This window comes from Agelaius tricolor, unplaced genomic scaffold, assembly GCF_023055355.1.
Source record: "Agelaius tricolor isolate 1412-34295 unplaced genomic scaffold, bAgeTri1.0.p SCAF_1, whole genome shotgun sequence".
Classification (NCBI taxonomy): Eukaryota; Metazoa; Chordata; class Aves; order Passeriformes; family Icteridae; genus Agelaius; species Agelaius tricolor.
In genome coordinates, this window is record NW_027269261.1 from 95,398,487 (window position 1) to 95,414,875 (window position 16,389).

General features: G+C 40.6%; 1 protein-coding gene across 3 annotated transcripts in view; it reads left to right on the top strand.

The window, feature by feature from the left end:
• FILIP1 (filamin A interacting protein 1) overlaps positions 1–16,389 on the top strand; it is a 102,143-nt gene that overhangs the window by 17,760 nt on the left and 67,994 nt on the right. Inside the window, exon 2 of one of the 3 annotated variants that reach the window (XM_071444570.1) lies at positions 10,685–10,821. The exons of the other annotated variants lie outside the window; for them this stretch is intronic. The gene's annotated coding sequence lies outside the window, so the exon portion shown is untranslated. The remainder of the gene's footprint in view (positions 1–10,684; positions 10,822–16,389) is intronic. 3 annotated transcript variants of the gene reach the window in all.

Genomic DNA, 16,389 nt, shown 5'->3' on the forward strand with positions numbered 1-16,389 from the left:
GAAAAAAACTTCCCAAAACTTCTTGATACATCAACAACTAAACTGTAAACAGCCAATAAACCAACCAGAAATTCAAAGAACCACTTTGAGCCCTTGTCTTCAGCAGAATAGCGCACACAACTCTTATATTTGTGGGGATATCAGGTCTTGCAGGGCCTTCTACACTGTTCCATGCAAAAGTAGAGCATTGGAACTTGCAGCTCATGAGGACTGACCAGATGAATTCCTTGGCCTTCCTGTCCTGTGAAAGGACTGTGGTGGTGCCTTAGAGCCCCAGGGGTTGCTCACTCCTGTAAGTGAAGCAGAACCTCAGAGGAAATGATAGCATGAAGCCAAAATAACCACCCATTTTCTTCCACAAGTTTTCAATGCCCTGTGTTCAGTGCATGTTTTGTTAAAGTTTGAAAATCAGTTTTAGAGCAAACCAAGAGACTTTCATCTGCCAACATGCCTTTCAAATCCTTCTCCAAGAGCTGATGAAATGATCTGACATAAAGCAGAGCAGAGGCTGCATTCTTTACAGAGCTTTAAGTGATGCATATTTTACCAACCCATCCATGAGAAAGAGATTCTTGAACAAAATGGCTAAGTGAAAGAAGAGATAATTTTAAAAATATGCTTAAATGGAATTTTAGTTGTGACATGCACCATGAACATTGCTAATGATTTCAGATATAAGATTGTTCTGCAATTAAGAAGCAACTCAATACACTTTTAAATTGTAGCTCTGAAAACATAATTTATGTTTCCGTTACTTTTATCTTAAATAATCTTCTTGACTTTACAAAAATTTAGATACAGATTCTTTGAAAACTTGCAGCTCCAACACTAATTCAACAGAACAGTTTCTGAGAAACAACTGTTACATCAATAAATATAAATATCTAAATATACGTAAGATTAAGATCCTTCCTATCCAAGATATTTCACCTTTAATTTTAAGTGCTTGAGGCATTAGCAAAAGCTTAAAAGTGTTATTGAAAAAGTGCTGTGACATCTGAGCTATGGTATGCAATTTGTTCACATGCTCAGCAACAAGCAACGTGCTCTGCCCTTCTTTTCTGTCCATAGGAAGAGTTGCTTTTGGATTTCATTTGAGGGTGAGGCAAGTACTTTTGAGATAACGTTTTGCAGTTCCCTGCTGCTCAGTTCTTATTTGCAGGCTCATTAGTGACTGTTTTGCAAGAATAGCTTTCACATTTGAACCGCTTAGTAATGGCAATAAATTTTTGTGGTTTAAGACTAACAAAAGTCAGCTCCAGATACCTGCCGGGAGGTATTATAATTTTTTGTGTACGTCAGCTCAGGATACAGTTGGCTTTTGCTGTTGTAGGGTATGAATTACAGTTTTGCTTCTAAAAATAGGAGTCCTTTGTATTTGAACAAAATAGTTCAATAAACCATCCTTGCTGAGATAACAGTATGTTTTTCATGTCAGAACTACAGTGGGACAAGGAAGCCTGCTTTCAAGGGTACCAGCCAAGCCACAGTAATTTAAAATAGCTGAGCATCAAGTCCTTCAGTTTTACTTCCATGTCTTGTCATAAGCAATCAGATGAAGAGAGGGAAGTCTACTGAGTTAGTAGTAAGCCACCACTGGTTTCCCAAAGTGAGGTTCAAGGCTTTTCTGTGTGAGCCCCTGAAATTCAATCAGCTGCAAGGAACTCTGCAGTATAATTAGTGGCAGCTGGGGATTGCATTTGTGCTCCACTCTGGGCAAGCAAACAAACCAACCAACCAACACACAAACCAGCAGCTGAAAACTGCCAGCAGGGGAAAGCAAGTGCATGGCAAGGATTTGAAACTTCCCCAAAGCACTCTTTCTGCCTCCAGCTATTTTCAGTTCAAGAGATTGGCCTAAACTGATGTGGTTTATCTGGGTAGCAACCATAAGTGAGTATTTGTGCCAAGAATGTCTCCTCCCAAGTCATGTTAACTTCTGCATTCTTGGAGAAGGCATTCTGTAGTTCTGCTCTTCAGTGTGTGAAGAACCATCCTGTTCTGTTTGTTGGTGGAGACTGCTTCAAAGCCCATGTAAAGCAACAAAATCAGCAAAAGAGAGCAGGTGCCAAATGTGATAGAAGCATAGACTAGTTTTCTACTAGAACTCTATGGGTTTGAAAGATGCCAGCATCACTCACCTTTCTGGCTCTCTTCCCAGACACAGCCAGGATGGAAGGCAGTCAGTGCCAGAGCCCTGCAGAGCTCAGATCCCTGAGCTGTGGATGACCAAGGAAAGCCAAAGCAAATGCTCTCTGGCTGCTGTGATGCACAGAAATCATCTGATAACTGAGAGATCCTTGAGAACAGATTTGTCTTCCACAGGAAATGAAAACAAACAACAAAAAAAGGGAAGCACATAAGCACATGAAATTGTTGTTCAGGGCTCTAAACCTAGAGTTAGTATCATACACTTTCTGAGCATCTTTACACTGTTTCTCACTAATATTTCAGAAGAGCACAGAAACTAGCAGTCCTTACAGAGGCTCTACTATACTTTGACCAGTCACAATAGGGACTTAAAACCTACAGTGCTGGAGATTCCTTGGTGAAGCTATGTCTTGTTTCTGACATACAAACATGAACAAAATAATGTGGCCCATGAGGATTGTATCAGAATTTCCCAGAATAATGTGTAAACCCAGAATCTAGTGTCAAACAGTATATAACTTTTTCTTTTGAATATGGATCAAGTTTTTTTCTTAAAATTAGCACAGACATTTTTCTCCTGTAAGAGAAAATATTTCAGAATATCAGTCTTCTGAAATTTGATCAGTCTTCATTTACTCATGACCAATTTGCTTCTGAAAGAGCTCAAAGCATGTGGACGGTTTCTGTTCAAATCAAGAACTAATTTTGCTTGAGATAAAAGTAGCAGTTTAAGGAGGAAAATTTAAAAGTAGCAGTTTAAGGAGGAAACATGGCTGTTTTGATGTATATGTGTCACATGGACTGCTGAGGCAAATCAGGAACTTGAAAAATGCCTATCTCTTCTGATTGAATCCTTAATCATATATAATGGTGTCATGGTTTAATCCCAACTGGCAACTCAGCCCCACAAAGCCACTCAATTCCTCCCCCCAGTGGGATGGGGAGAGAATCAGAAGAGTAAAAGTGAGAAAATTTGTGGGTTGAGATAGAGACAGTTTAACAGGTAAAGCGAGAGCCGCACATGCAAGCAAAGCAAACCAAATAATTAGTCCACCATTTCCCATGGGCAGGCAGATGTTCAGCCATCCCCAGGAGAGCACAGCCCCATCATGGGTGTCAGTTCACTTGAGAAGATGAATGCCATCACCCCAAATGTCCCCTCTTTCCCTTCTTCCTCCCCCAGCTTTATATACTGAAGGTGACACCATATGGTATGGGATGTGTCCCTTCCCAAGTCCTTGCACACCCCTGTTGCAGATATCTTTTTGTGAAAATCTTTTCTTAGGATTTTTCCCTTCTGAGAAGCTGAGGCCTCAGAAACAGAATGTAAACAATAGTGGATTTTTGATTGGGCCATCTTGAATGTTTACAATTAATGGCCAACCACAGACCAGATGGCTTGGACTCTCTGTCTGAGCCACAGATCTTTGCTATTCATTCTTTTCTATTCTTAGCTAGCCTTCTGAGAGACGAAACCTTTCCTTCTATTTCTTTTTAGTATAGTTATAATGTAATATATATTGAATTGAATGTTGACTCCATGTTCAAGCCTTCTGAACATGGAGTCAACATTCTCATCTCTTGCCTCATCCAAGAACCCCTGTGGACACTGTCACACACCCCCTGCCTCCTCACTGGTGGGGTGGGGTGAGGAGCAGAAAAGGCCTTGACTCTGTGCAAGTTCTGCTCAGCAGTAAAGAAAACCTCCCTGAGTTATCAGCCCTGTTTCCAGCACAAATCCAAAATACAGCCCCATACCAGCTACTGTGATTACTTCTATCCCAGCCAAAACCAGCACAAATGGGAACAGGAACAGAGGCTATGATGAAAATCATCAGCAATGTCAGAGTCAAAAGTGAAACTTTTGATTTGTTTACTCGAGAGACAAAGGTATGAAGAGCATGGAGGAAGGATGTTGAATAACAAGAGGCTAGAGAAGATGAATGGGTGGATGTTCCTTCACAATATATGTGAATGTGCATATGATAAAAAAAAATTTAAAATGAAGAAATGCATGCAAAGTTATGTAGATATACGTAAATTGATTTTCACTGTCTTCTATTAAAGTCAGAAACTTAGAATGCTTTCAGAATAATTTTTATATAAGATAGGAAAAGATGTTAGAAGTCAGTAATTCAGGTCCTGAGCCATCCATTAACTGATGACAATGGAGACATGTTTTCCATTCTCCTAGATCCTTTCTTCCTGAGTATCTAATGCTGAATCTCGAGAGCTGAATTCAGCATTGCTCTCAAGAAAATGGTGAGAGATTTGGAACTAATTTTTAATGCTGACTAAGACAGTGAACTGCCAATAAAACCAGGAAACCTCAAGCCAGGTTTATGAAGCCATCTTAGTTGAGAGTAGAGTGAATCAGAATTTGATATTATTAATTACCATAAGATATGATATTACAGTAAATTTGGGGCATCTTCAGAGTAAAATTTGCCTTCACTGAGCTATATGAGTATGAGTATTTTCATCAAAACTTCAAGAAAGAGCTACAGGAAAGTGAAACTCTGTGTAGTACTGTCATGGCTATAGTTGGGTCCCATTCACAGGGGCTCTCTGTGTGTATGTGTGTGGGTTTGCATTTAGAAAGAAGAGCTTTTCGTAAATTATTAATTTTTATGTAACCATTTTACTGCTTTTGGTGGAAGTAGATTTTTACAAACTGTTTCTTTTTACCCAAGAAATTTTCTGCTTTGTAGAGTTCATGCATTTTTACTTCAAGCTCAGCATAAGAAACCTTTTAAACATGAAAAAAATGAAGTATCTCCAAAACCAGATGACTCTTTTTTAAAAAAAGTCTTCCCTCTCATGTGTTCAACCCATGCTATGACCAACATAAATTAGAAACAATCATAATTCTGTTCCCTTGGCTATATCTTTTGGATCCCCTCCAACATAAAATGCATTAGCACAAAAATGTTCTTGTCCTTAATTAATTTATAGCTTAGAGCAGAATACCATAAATAACAGTTGAACTTCAGCTGCAATTTTAAATCCATCGATGAAATATTTTATAAAAAAATGTAATAAAGCTTAAACAGTTCTAGATGACAAGTAGAACTAATTATCAATAATCTTAGGAATTTTGGTGGTGGACAACTGAATGTAAAATATTTTTATTTTGTAATATATTTGGGTTCTATTGAATTTATTGTCATTGTGGGAGAGAAAATTAATTTAAGTTTTATCCCTATCCTGAACAAACACACTTACTAAACTGAACTATTTGGTTAGAGTTGTTGGTTTGGTTTCGTTTGGTTTTAAATAGCTTAAAACATATTAAGTATGCTGGCATATCTTGTTTTGAAGCATACATGACTGAGGTGTAGAGAATCTGCATGAGATATTATAGCTTTATATGGCAACAGAGGACTGGAAAGGATCTGATGGGTCATCAAATATATTGTTATAATATTGCAGGAATCATGTTTTATATTCCCCTTCATACACTTATCAAGTTCCACTGTGAGTGCATTTAGGAGTTTTGCTGCTTTTTCTCCAGCTGGAAAATTGTTCCCAAATCCCATTGCCCGATGTGAGAACCTGTTTTTGGTTTCTCACATAGGTTGAATTCTGGCCAATCTATGCCATTGGGTTCCACTGCCAACACTGTCATTTAGTTGAAATGGCTCTCCCATCTCCCTGATGTTTGCCTCTGTGATATATTTATACACAGCAACTGGATCCCTTAACAGCCTTTATTTTGCCAAGTTAAACAAGCCAAGCTCTTCATTCTGTCCTCTCATATGATAGGCTCTCCATTACCCTGATCATCCCAGAAGTCCATCTTTGTACCTGGACAAGTCTGAGGTAATGTGCTACAAATGACAAAGTACAAGTCTTGCATAATAGCACAATAAAAGAAACCATAGCAAACAGAGTAATAATTTCAGGCTTGCAAGGATGTGCTGTGCCAAATATTTAGGAGGTTGAGTAAAGGTTTTGAATCTTCTGAGGGGATCTTCATTAGAAATAATGTGGGTCCCCCTCTGCCTCCCCAAGTTGTTGATTGAAATTGGAGTATGAAAGGTTTTAGGTTTTTAATCAAAAGCTGGGAAATTGATGAAAATTTTTATTTGGTGGAGACCTTCAGCCACCATTGTATGCAGTTCGTTAGATTTCTAACAGTGGTAATTGAAGAAATGGGTCTGGTATTTTTAAAGTTTGTTTGGCAAAGTTTTACAATTATTGACTGGGAAAATTCCTATGAATACTGTATAATATGTGATGAACCTTTCCTGGAGAAGGCACAATTTCATTCACATATTGGTCTTAAGAAATCTCAGTTACAGAGTTCAGAGGGTTGGAATTACCCTGGAATTGCCTCTGCAGAGTGCTCCTGTTGGTGAGAGCCAATGGAAAGCAGAAGAAAATGTGGGTACAACTGATCCCACCACCTCCCAGGACCACAGAGAAAAGGATGTTTGGTCAAATCCATTATCCCCCATGTCTCTTGTGCCATAGCTTCTTGGAAAACTCCAGGAGACTCCTGACTGCCAGCTATTAAGACTGTGACAGCAATCTTTTTTTGGCTGTTTTACTTGTAATCCTCATTGAGTTGATAGTTTAATCAAGTTTCAAGGGGAGCTTCAGAGATAAACTTTTCCCCAGTCATTCTGAGCCTGAAATCCCAGTGCTTGGCATCAGGACCATTGCAGAACAGGATGTCTCTGTAAGTGTAAAGGAGAGATACTGGGGGAGCATATGTTTTTCTACGGTCCTTCTTTTCTCAGGAATAAACAGGTTGATTTCCATTTTTCTGCCCTGTGGCAAAAGGCAAAAAGAGCTTTTGTAATATACGGTAGGAAAAGGGAAGCACAAATTTAAGCTACTACATGCACATATGAAGATCAATGAAAAAGACAAACTTTTAAAACATTTGAACAAGAGTAAAGGAGAATCCCAACTGTGAATACAAACAAGCAGTTAAGCAGACAATTAAAGAAATACATGCAGGAGTGGCTGCTTTCTGAGGACTGGGGATGGCAATCCCCTGGGGAACAGAGGCCTGAGGGAGACAGCTGGGGACAGCCCCAGGCCTTGGCATCAGGCACATTCCTGGAGATAGGAGGAGCCCAGGATGGGCTGTGGGCCCAGCTTGGTGGCCTCCAGGGTTGGGCTGTGTGTGGCTGTGTGGCAACCCTGGGACTGGGGCTGGTGGCCCCAGGTGGGCTGATGTGGGGTCCTGGGTTCTTGGGGCACTGATAATAAATTAAATGGGACTGTAATTCTAACAAACACTTCTGATGAAAACAGTGATAGTCAAAGGTTTGATTTGATGGTGGAAGCCATCACACGGCTCCTGCCCCCGTGGTGGCCTGTGGGTCGTGGGAAGGAGGTGCCCCTTCCTGAATCCCAAAGCCTTGTCCAGTGGTGCTGGTGGGGTGTAGGGCGCTTGACAAAATCAGCTTCATTTTGTGTCCCATTCTGACTAACTGTGCACAGCCAGACCTTCACAGAAGCCCACCAGACTGTCTGCCCAGGACTTGCCCCTTGTTGTGCCATCTCCAGTGTAGCTGCTGGGGCTTGGAGAGAAAAGCAGCTTTGAGAGCTCCTTGCTTTCCCTGTCTTTTCCTTTGAAAGTCCTGGGAATGGTGGCTTGTAGATCAATGGGAATATGGGGACTTTCACTGACCCCTTTCATTAGGGCTTCTTGGCAAACCTGCCAAAGAAAACTTCAGCTTTCTTTCTGCTACATTTGGTTTCCTGATCCATGCTTCACTGGGGGAGAGAACATGTGCATGTGAACGAGGAAAGACGAGAGGCTTTCTCCAAAACTAATCTACAGAGAATCAATAGCTTCTCACTACTCTGCTGAGAGTAACAAACAAACATTATTCTGTTTAGTGCACATGATAAAATTCTCAACAGTTGAGATGGAAAAGGCAGCCCAAAAAGTTGTGATGCCATTGCAGCCCTGCTAGGGTTAAGTTGCTCGTGAGGGACAGTCTGCAACCAAAGCTTTGTCTTTCATTAGCCTAACAGGGGTTTAGGAGCATTTTGATGCACCTGGGTGATGTCTGTGAGTCAAGTATCAAGTCAAGCTGTACCAGTATTCAGCTCAGCAGCAAAATCTCATGGGCTTCTTAATACAACACAATGTTGTATAATGGGGAATATTTTAAGTGCTGCAGTGATATTCACCTTGACTCTTTCTTTTGATCACTATTTACTGTGTCATCACTTAATTAAAATGAAGAAGACGTGTATAGACATAAATATTATCCTGATATATTTTAATGTTTAATGGAAAAAAAGCTTATCCAAAGAGTGTACTGTGTCTACCTTATCCTGCTGCTTGGTCAAGAATTAGAGGATGGAAATTACTTAAGTCCTATCTGTGTTCCAGGATGTCTCTTCTTGGGAAGATATAGGTGTTATTACTACACTTGTAAAATTACTTTAAAACAATAAATAAAGGAAAGAAAGTACCCTTAAGGGCCTATTTTTAAACAATGTCTTCAGTGAACAAGGTTTCTGCAAATCATGAATAATGCCACTTTTGTTTGCTTACAGAACATCAGACTTCAATCTCATTTAGGCTGATGAAAATCCAAAGTAACCCTTTTAAACTCAGAAGAGTAAAGGCAAATGAGGCCAGAATTTGACCCACTAAGCCTTGGTCCACCCTTTTTGTATCTTAATAATTATTATGTGCTTGTTGACAGCAAACTCTTCTTTGCTTCTTACATTGTGTGAATTGCGTTGCAAATTCAGCTCTTCATTACAAAAACATGACTCATTTTCTTTTTCTAGGTCTAGATACTTTTAAAGACAGTAGTCTTGATCCTTCCTCATTCAAATTAATGAAAAAAACTCTCACTGAATTATTTTAAAGGACAAACCTTTCACAGGCCAAAGAATTAATTACTGTAAATCCCATGTGTCTCCTACAAGTTATCTCTATTCTGCTTCTTGTGGATTGTCATGAGACATATGATTCAGGGCTTGTGGTATAACAGTGTGATAACCTGAATTCTTGCACATGTAGGAAATGCTTTCTGCTATTCACAAATAAATAAATAGGTAATTGCTCAATCTTTTCCAAGAAGTAGCTGCTGCTCAAGATTGAAGCTCGCTAAGCAAATTTTCTAGAAAATGAAAATACTTATCTGTAAAATAACCTTCCTTTAAATCTAAGTTTTTCTTAATATGTATGCACCAATTACAGCTGGTTAAGATTTCATTACTGTATCTCTCCTTATATTGCCCATAATCCAATAGATCTTGTTCTTTTCACTTAGAGCAAAGGACAAAATATACAAATACCAAGTTGATACTTACTATTTTGCAAGAACTCACATACAGTTTGTTAAGAAATAATTGGCAAATGGGTCATACACTGCTCTGACTGCTACTAACTTAGTGCAGTAGTTCTTCTTTGTCCCTTGAATGGTAACATTCCTTGTATGACTATACTGTTATTAGAACTATATAAATTATTTAAATAACAGTTATTTTGTAGAATTGAACAAAATTGTTACTGTTTTATTTAAAAAGATCATAGCCCCCCAGAACACCATGATTTCCTTGCCCAGGAAGGACCTCCATGGTCTCACAGCCCTCAGAATCTCTGTGAGCCCTGCCACTGAGCCTGCCTGGATGCAGCATTTCTCAGACCCTCTGGCTCTCATGGTGTTTCCATGTCAGCTGTGTCTGGAGAGTATTTGACCTGCAGAACTTTGTCTATGCCATAACCATGCTGCTCAGTCAGGAGGGTCAGGGCAGAATTCAGGGAGTCCACCATTCTGTTTGTTCAGGCAACCCAACCAAATGCATGAATGTGCTTTTATCAACACGAGACCCTGCCTTTGTCCAGCGCTCTGATCCCCATAGGCCCTGCAACATCCCCAGCTGTCCTGGAGCAGAGCTCCTGGTTCCCTGCACATCTTCTGTACCTCCACAGCATTTGGAGTTGTTGCCATGTCCCCAGCCTTCCTTTGTTTTGTGGGCTGTGAGAGAAACCACGTCTTGCAGTGCTGCAGGCTGGCAGCTCAGCCAGCTGAGCAGGCAGGGCTCTGCAGGCTGCCTGCAGGGCCACTGATACTCTGCTGTGCTGTCACCACGTTGTGTCACTGCCCTGCACATACTCTGCCGAACTGCTCTGCTCAGTGAGGAACCCAGCACACCACCTGCCAGCTTTTCCCTTCCCTCCTTACAGCTGCTTTTTGGGATGGAGGGGTTTTTGGTGCTGATTGCCTAATTACAGCAGAAAGCTGTGACTTGTGGCACGGCTCTTTGGAGGCAAATGGAGTGTGAGGGGTCACCACCCAGTTGCTGTACTGTATCATACCTGCAAATCCTCCTGGATTCTTCAGGCCACTGTGCACTGTCACAGCTTTGGAACACAAGGATAAAGTCAACAGGAGTCTCTAATAAAAAGTATTAGTATTTTCAAGGCACTTAAGGTCTGGAAACCTCTGTTTTCTAGCTGGCCTGCTGGCTGGCTGGCAGACAAGCAGAATGTGCTGCTTCTCTCTTTGTCCTGGCTTGTGGCCCCTGAGCCTTATCTCTTCTCCAGGGAGCAGCAGGGACCCCAGTCAGCCTCAGGTGGGAGCAGCAGAGATGGCACAGGGACACCTCTACCCTCGACTCCCTCCTCCCCACTCCGGACCTAGATTCTAGTGGAGCCCCTGCCTGGGAGCATCCCTGACACAGGTATTCCTGCACAGCATGGGCTGTTCTGCTGACACAGCTCCCAGCTGGAGCCACACACCTAAATAAATAACACTCAGCAATGTTGCAATAGCATGGCTGGAAAGCAATACCTGAGCTTTCTGCAGATGTCAGCTCCAGGAGGCAACCAAAATTACTTATTTCAAACCAAGAACATGTGAACAAGAAAACCAAGAGTTTTTCAAAGGCTTATCTGAATTGCAGAGCTGTTAAAGCCCTTGGGGACTGTTGACAATTCCCAATGACATCCTCAATGAGCATTATTTTCTCTGAAATTTTTTAGCACAATGAGTTAAAAATAAGCATCCTGAGTTAAGGACTTAGTGTAACAAGGAACTCTGCAGCAGGCACCATGGAATCCTATGACCATGTGACATGTCTTACAATATTCATCTTGGACTTTTCTGTCTTTTAAAAGCCCCATTGGTAGTATCACATTGGTTATACAGCATTCTTTATTTCCAGTTTTAAAGTTCCTCAAGGTGCTAGAACATACTTTGGAGCTGTGAACCCAGCTCAGAAACTGGAAGGCAAACACTAAATTATTTTATAAAAATTTCACTGCTTTAAGCCCAATATCATATCATATTTTTAAATCTCTGAGTCATTTGGAAAGCTTGGGACTGTCTGTATTAATTATGGCCCCAGAAGATCTATCCCAACAGTCAGAAAGCAACTCCATTTGTAGTCAAGGATTGCAAACACAATCTTCCTGGAACTGAAAGTTGCACATTGTGCAATTTTTATGACTTGTATGGCTTTTCTATTTTTAGTTGTTTCAAACCTGCAATACATCATCTAATCCTCCTTAAACTGTCATCCATAATGCTAATTGACACTAACTTGGCATAAGCAATTTGCTTTCTTAAATTTATACAGTTACTGTTTTATCTAACAATGTTAAACAAACAAAACTTTATTTTTCTCTGATATAAAATTGATGTGAGTACAAACTGGTAACGATGTGTTTCTAGTTATGGACTTCAAAACAATTAACAAAAAAAAAAATACTCCCCCCCCAGTATTTTCTTTCTTTCTTTTAAAAATATGCATGTGTTATAAAGTCCAACAACTGTTCCATTATTTCAGCAAGCCATTTATTTAATATTTGCCTGTATAGACATTTGGAAAAGTTTCTCTGAGGTTTGAGAAAGACTAATATAATGGCACTTCTCAGCTTTTTTGAATACACAATGCGAAGAACAATTTTCAGGGTTTTTTTCTAGAAATGCATCTTCAAGATATAAGAGATGATTCAGTGGCAAGTATTTACACTGATCTCCCCAGCCTTGTTCTTGCTTATTTAAATAGTTGTTTGGCTACCTGCAAAAATCCTTTGCAAGACCTTGTGTCACACCCTGGCTGAGCAGAGGACAGGGGACTTGCCACACCAGTTCATGACTTTTGTACATTCCTAAATGTTGGGTTCTGCCAGTAGTTTTATTTTCTAGGCTTTCCTGTCCCTTTGATTGTAATCCTTTGTCATTGACAGGTATGCTTATCTAACAAGTCCAAGGTTTGTTAAATCCTTGGTGTTTGCTGCTTCCCCAGGGTGAATTATAGTGCCTGGAAATCCAGTGGTGCAGCCAAGTCATCCCACAACACTGGGATGTGCTGCTGAGCACTTTTCCATGCAGGCTTTTGGTTTTTCTTGATGGCAAAAAGTAATAACAGTACCAGTAAGTACAGTCAGAATAAAGATATTTTTTGCAAGCATGACAGCCACCTTAGGCTGAGCTCGTGGCCATCTGCCAGCTGTACAGGGTTTCTCTAAACTCTCTGGTCATTTCATAGCAGGGTGGTTTTGCAGGCCTAGAAGTCACTGACAAACTGCTGATTGATTTTTTCTTTTTTTTTTTTTTTTTTAATTTATGTTGGGGTTTTTTTGCAGTCAATGATGTTGTTCAGGATGAATTGAAAAGATGGATACCATGTTTCTGAATTTACCAAATTTCTGAATTTACTTTGCTTAAATGAGTTGCACTATTTAATATAGGGGCATAGGGTGTATGCATTCCTCAAATTCAATTTCATTGGGCAGAGTCTTTCAGGTTTAAAGGTATAAAATATTCTTAATTAGTAAATGTAAGGAAATATTTATTCAACATGGGGACTTAATTCTAACTTTTCTGAAAGCCTTGGGAAATATTTTCAGTATATATACAGTGGAGGCTCAGCTGTTTAGTTTGAGCTTGCTTTTTTGGCACAGCTGTGCTTAGCAGTTGGCTATTGGATGCTCTGGAGAGCTGCCCTTTAACTTTCCTCTGGGCAGGTCTGAAAAAAACCCTCTTACCTCTGAAATTCATGCAGTCTGTGTGTGGACAAATGCAGATAAGGAAAAGCTCTCATCTGTGGTCTCTGTAGTGAATAGTACCACAGCAAGCAGTGGCAGTGAGAGCCCACTCAGACACTCTCACTAGGCATATAAAACTGAGTGAGGTTTATTCTCACTGGAAGTAAAACAGTAAAAGAAATGTGAAATGTAAAACACTAAATGAAATCTTGTTTCTTAAGATAACTAAGTATAGCATCTTGAGTATGACAAGAGGTGGATTTGCTTCCTCAAAGGAGGAAAACTGGCTAATCTCCCCTTTCCCAACCACAGCTTGGTCCAGCTTGGTCACAGCAGAGCCAAGACATGGCAGAGCTGCCAGCAGCAGCAGCACCTGGCCCTGGGTCCACCACACAGGAGAAGCAGCTCCAAGTAATTTCTCGGTCACCTAAACTTCCTTGAAGGCAGATGAAAAATATTTAGGAAACAAATAAGGAATGCTGAGACATTACATAACTGCAGGGTCAGACAGCTTTTCACTAAATGAAGAAAACCAGTAATGTACTTATGTCTGCTGCTTTCTTACCTGACCTACCAATAATATGCCATCTGTATATGCACCTCTCTCTCTCTCTCTCTCTCTCTCTCTCTCTCTTTTTTCTTTTTGGATGGTGCCCAAAATTTTGTGAAATGTCAAAACAGGCTTGAAAATTTGTATTCCAAGACCCAGTGATGCCTTAATATTTAGAGACATCCCGCCAATTCCCTTCAGCAACAGAGACCTCCTCTGCTTTTCTGTCATTCAGTTCCTCATATGAAATAGGAGCTTGAAAATTTTATGAATAATTTTTTTCAGATTTTTTATTAATAAAAATTAGTTTCTTCTTTCACCTTCCCTAACTGGAAGAAACCTAACGTACATCCATTTTTATTGCTCTTTCCTTAATTAGTTGTTTTGTACAATTACAGCCAAATTCTCCCCACTCTTCCTCCCAAGAAAAGAGTTTAGCATGAGAGGTTGTAGCTGGAGTACCAAATGAGCTAATTTCCAAGTTAGGGAGCTCAGTAAGGGTCACCTATTGACTCTTTTCACCTATTTCTTCACAGTATTTTTAGAAATACTGTGTTCTCTGCCCCTCTCAGGCAGAAGTGTGCCTGCAGCAGAGGTCTGATGCATTGTAGAAAACCCATCCCAACAGCACAAGCCACTCCAGTTTGTGACTTCATTAATACAAAGTTGGCAGGGTTGGTTATAGCAGGGACTGTGAGGGGCAGACACAGTCCCACAGCCTCTGCCATGTCCTAACACTTGCCACCAAGTGTGGCACTGTGTCAGATGCTGATAACGAGGCGCCAAACACCTGCTATTGCCTCCCCACCCATCAGCAAAATCGGCCTTTGTGATGATGCATTTCTGGATCCAGCCCCAGTTTATCAGTCCGTTCACTGATGGGCCCAAATTAAGGCTGCAGCCTCTTTAGAGAGATTGGGGCTGACTCAGAGGGGCAAAACTGAGACCTCCAGCCATGAACTCTCACAGGGCCACAGGAACAATACCACCCTCTTCCCAGCACCTTTTACCGTGGGAAGATGATCAGGGGATGTTTTCCCTGATAAATAGGAGCCATGGTGGGCTTTGGTCACTGGAACTGCCTGACTGAGGAGGAGGAGGATGGACCTGCAGTCCTAACATGGCCTCAGAGAGCTCAGACTCCATTTCAAAGACACTGCAGATTATGCATGGAACCTAAACCTCTACCTAAATCACACAAGTGAAATACTTAAAGCTGAGCATTATGAATTTATACCAACTTTAACATCATGTAGGCTTGTAAAACACCCACTCCATTTGTTGGATCTCTTTTTAATATCTTTCCATGGCCCTGAACTGAAATTACTTTCTAAGAAAAGCAACTGAGCAGCTATCCTTCCTAGTTAAAAAACAACAAAAAAAAAAGAAAATTAAACCCTTTTAATGAAGTTAAGAAAGGTAGGGTGTTTGGCTAGTTGCAACAAGACAAACACAATTAGCTTATATTTTATCCCTGATGAAATTGGATTTTAAGATGTCACAGACATTAAAGAATCTGGCAACAGGTAATCCTAGTAATGCTGATGCAAGACCAAGCCTATGCAGAAATATTTATTTGCTTCTTCCTTCTCCTTTCCTTCCTTACTCAAAGTAACTATGCTGTATTTCAGCTTAGCCTGAATTTTTGCTCTGAATTAAAAGGCCAGGTGAAGATTTAAGCAGATTAACATTAAAAGGCTGTTAAAAAAACCCATCAAAACCAGCTCAATCTGTACATTCAGGATAACTCTTTAACTTCATTCTTTTCAAGTGAAGAAATTGTTGTATAGGGATTTTGAAACCATGACATTAGAAGAGGCATGCAAATATTGATTCTAAAAATGAAAACTATTTAAGTGGCTGAGGCCATTCTCAATGCCAGGTGAGGCATCTGCAGATTTTTGTGCTGCTCCCTGTCAGCAATGTGAGACATTGGTATTATTTAAATCATTTAGGCTGACATTTACTTCTTTACTTTCTTTGCCACAAGTTCTGAAGTCAGTGGAAAGCCTGCAGGATTACAGGGAAATGATGACAGTCACTGGGCTGGCACTGCCAGGAATGAAGTAAGACTCTCCTTTCCTTTTACCTCTTTGCAAACAGTAATGACAAGTGAAGGCCAGGGCTTTGAATAATGCAAGGGCCACTCTGGAGCCTCACAGTGCCAGTCCCCTTATCAGTGACACAAAGAGCTCCAAGTTTGTGCCACCAAGCCCAGCAAAAGCCAGGATAAGGCTGGTGTGAAGTGAGGATGTTGAACAACCTCTCTCTGTGCTTCAGCTTCTCTGTCTCTTCCTGACTCCTGCTGAACCTCTCTAGCACCAAAATATCCCTCAGTAGCAACTTAGAAATATGCCTCTACAATAAGTACTAGAGTTCTGTGTGCCTTGATCTAACTTGAAGAATTCGGGGTTTTTTTCTGTTTTCCCACCACCCACTGCTTATTTTCTCTCTCCAGACTGTGTATTTATGGTGAGTTGCACTTTCCCTTAGCACAGCTGATTAGTTTTCCATTTCCTTTGTTTGTAAAGGCTGTGGAAAGGAGAGGTTGTAAATTAAAACAGTGAGGGGGCATGAGCACAGACACTGGAAGGTGAATGAGTGTACTCTTGCTAAACTCTTGCAGTGCTCCTTGGCACACCTGTGGCCAGGCCACTTAACACCCTCCCATCCCATCTGAGAGCACGTTTCAGGAGTCAGCACGGGC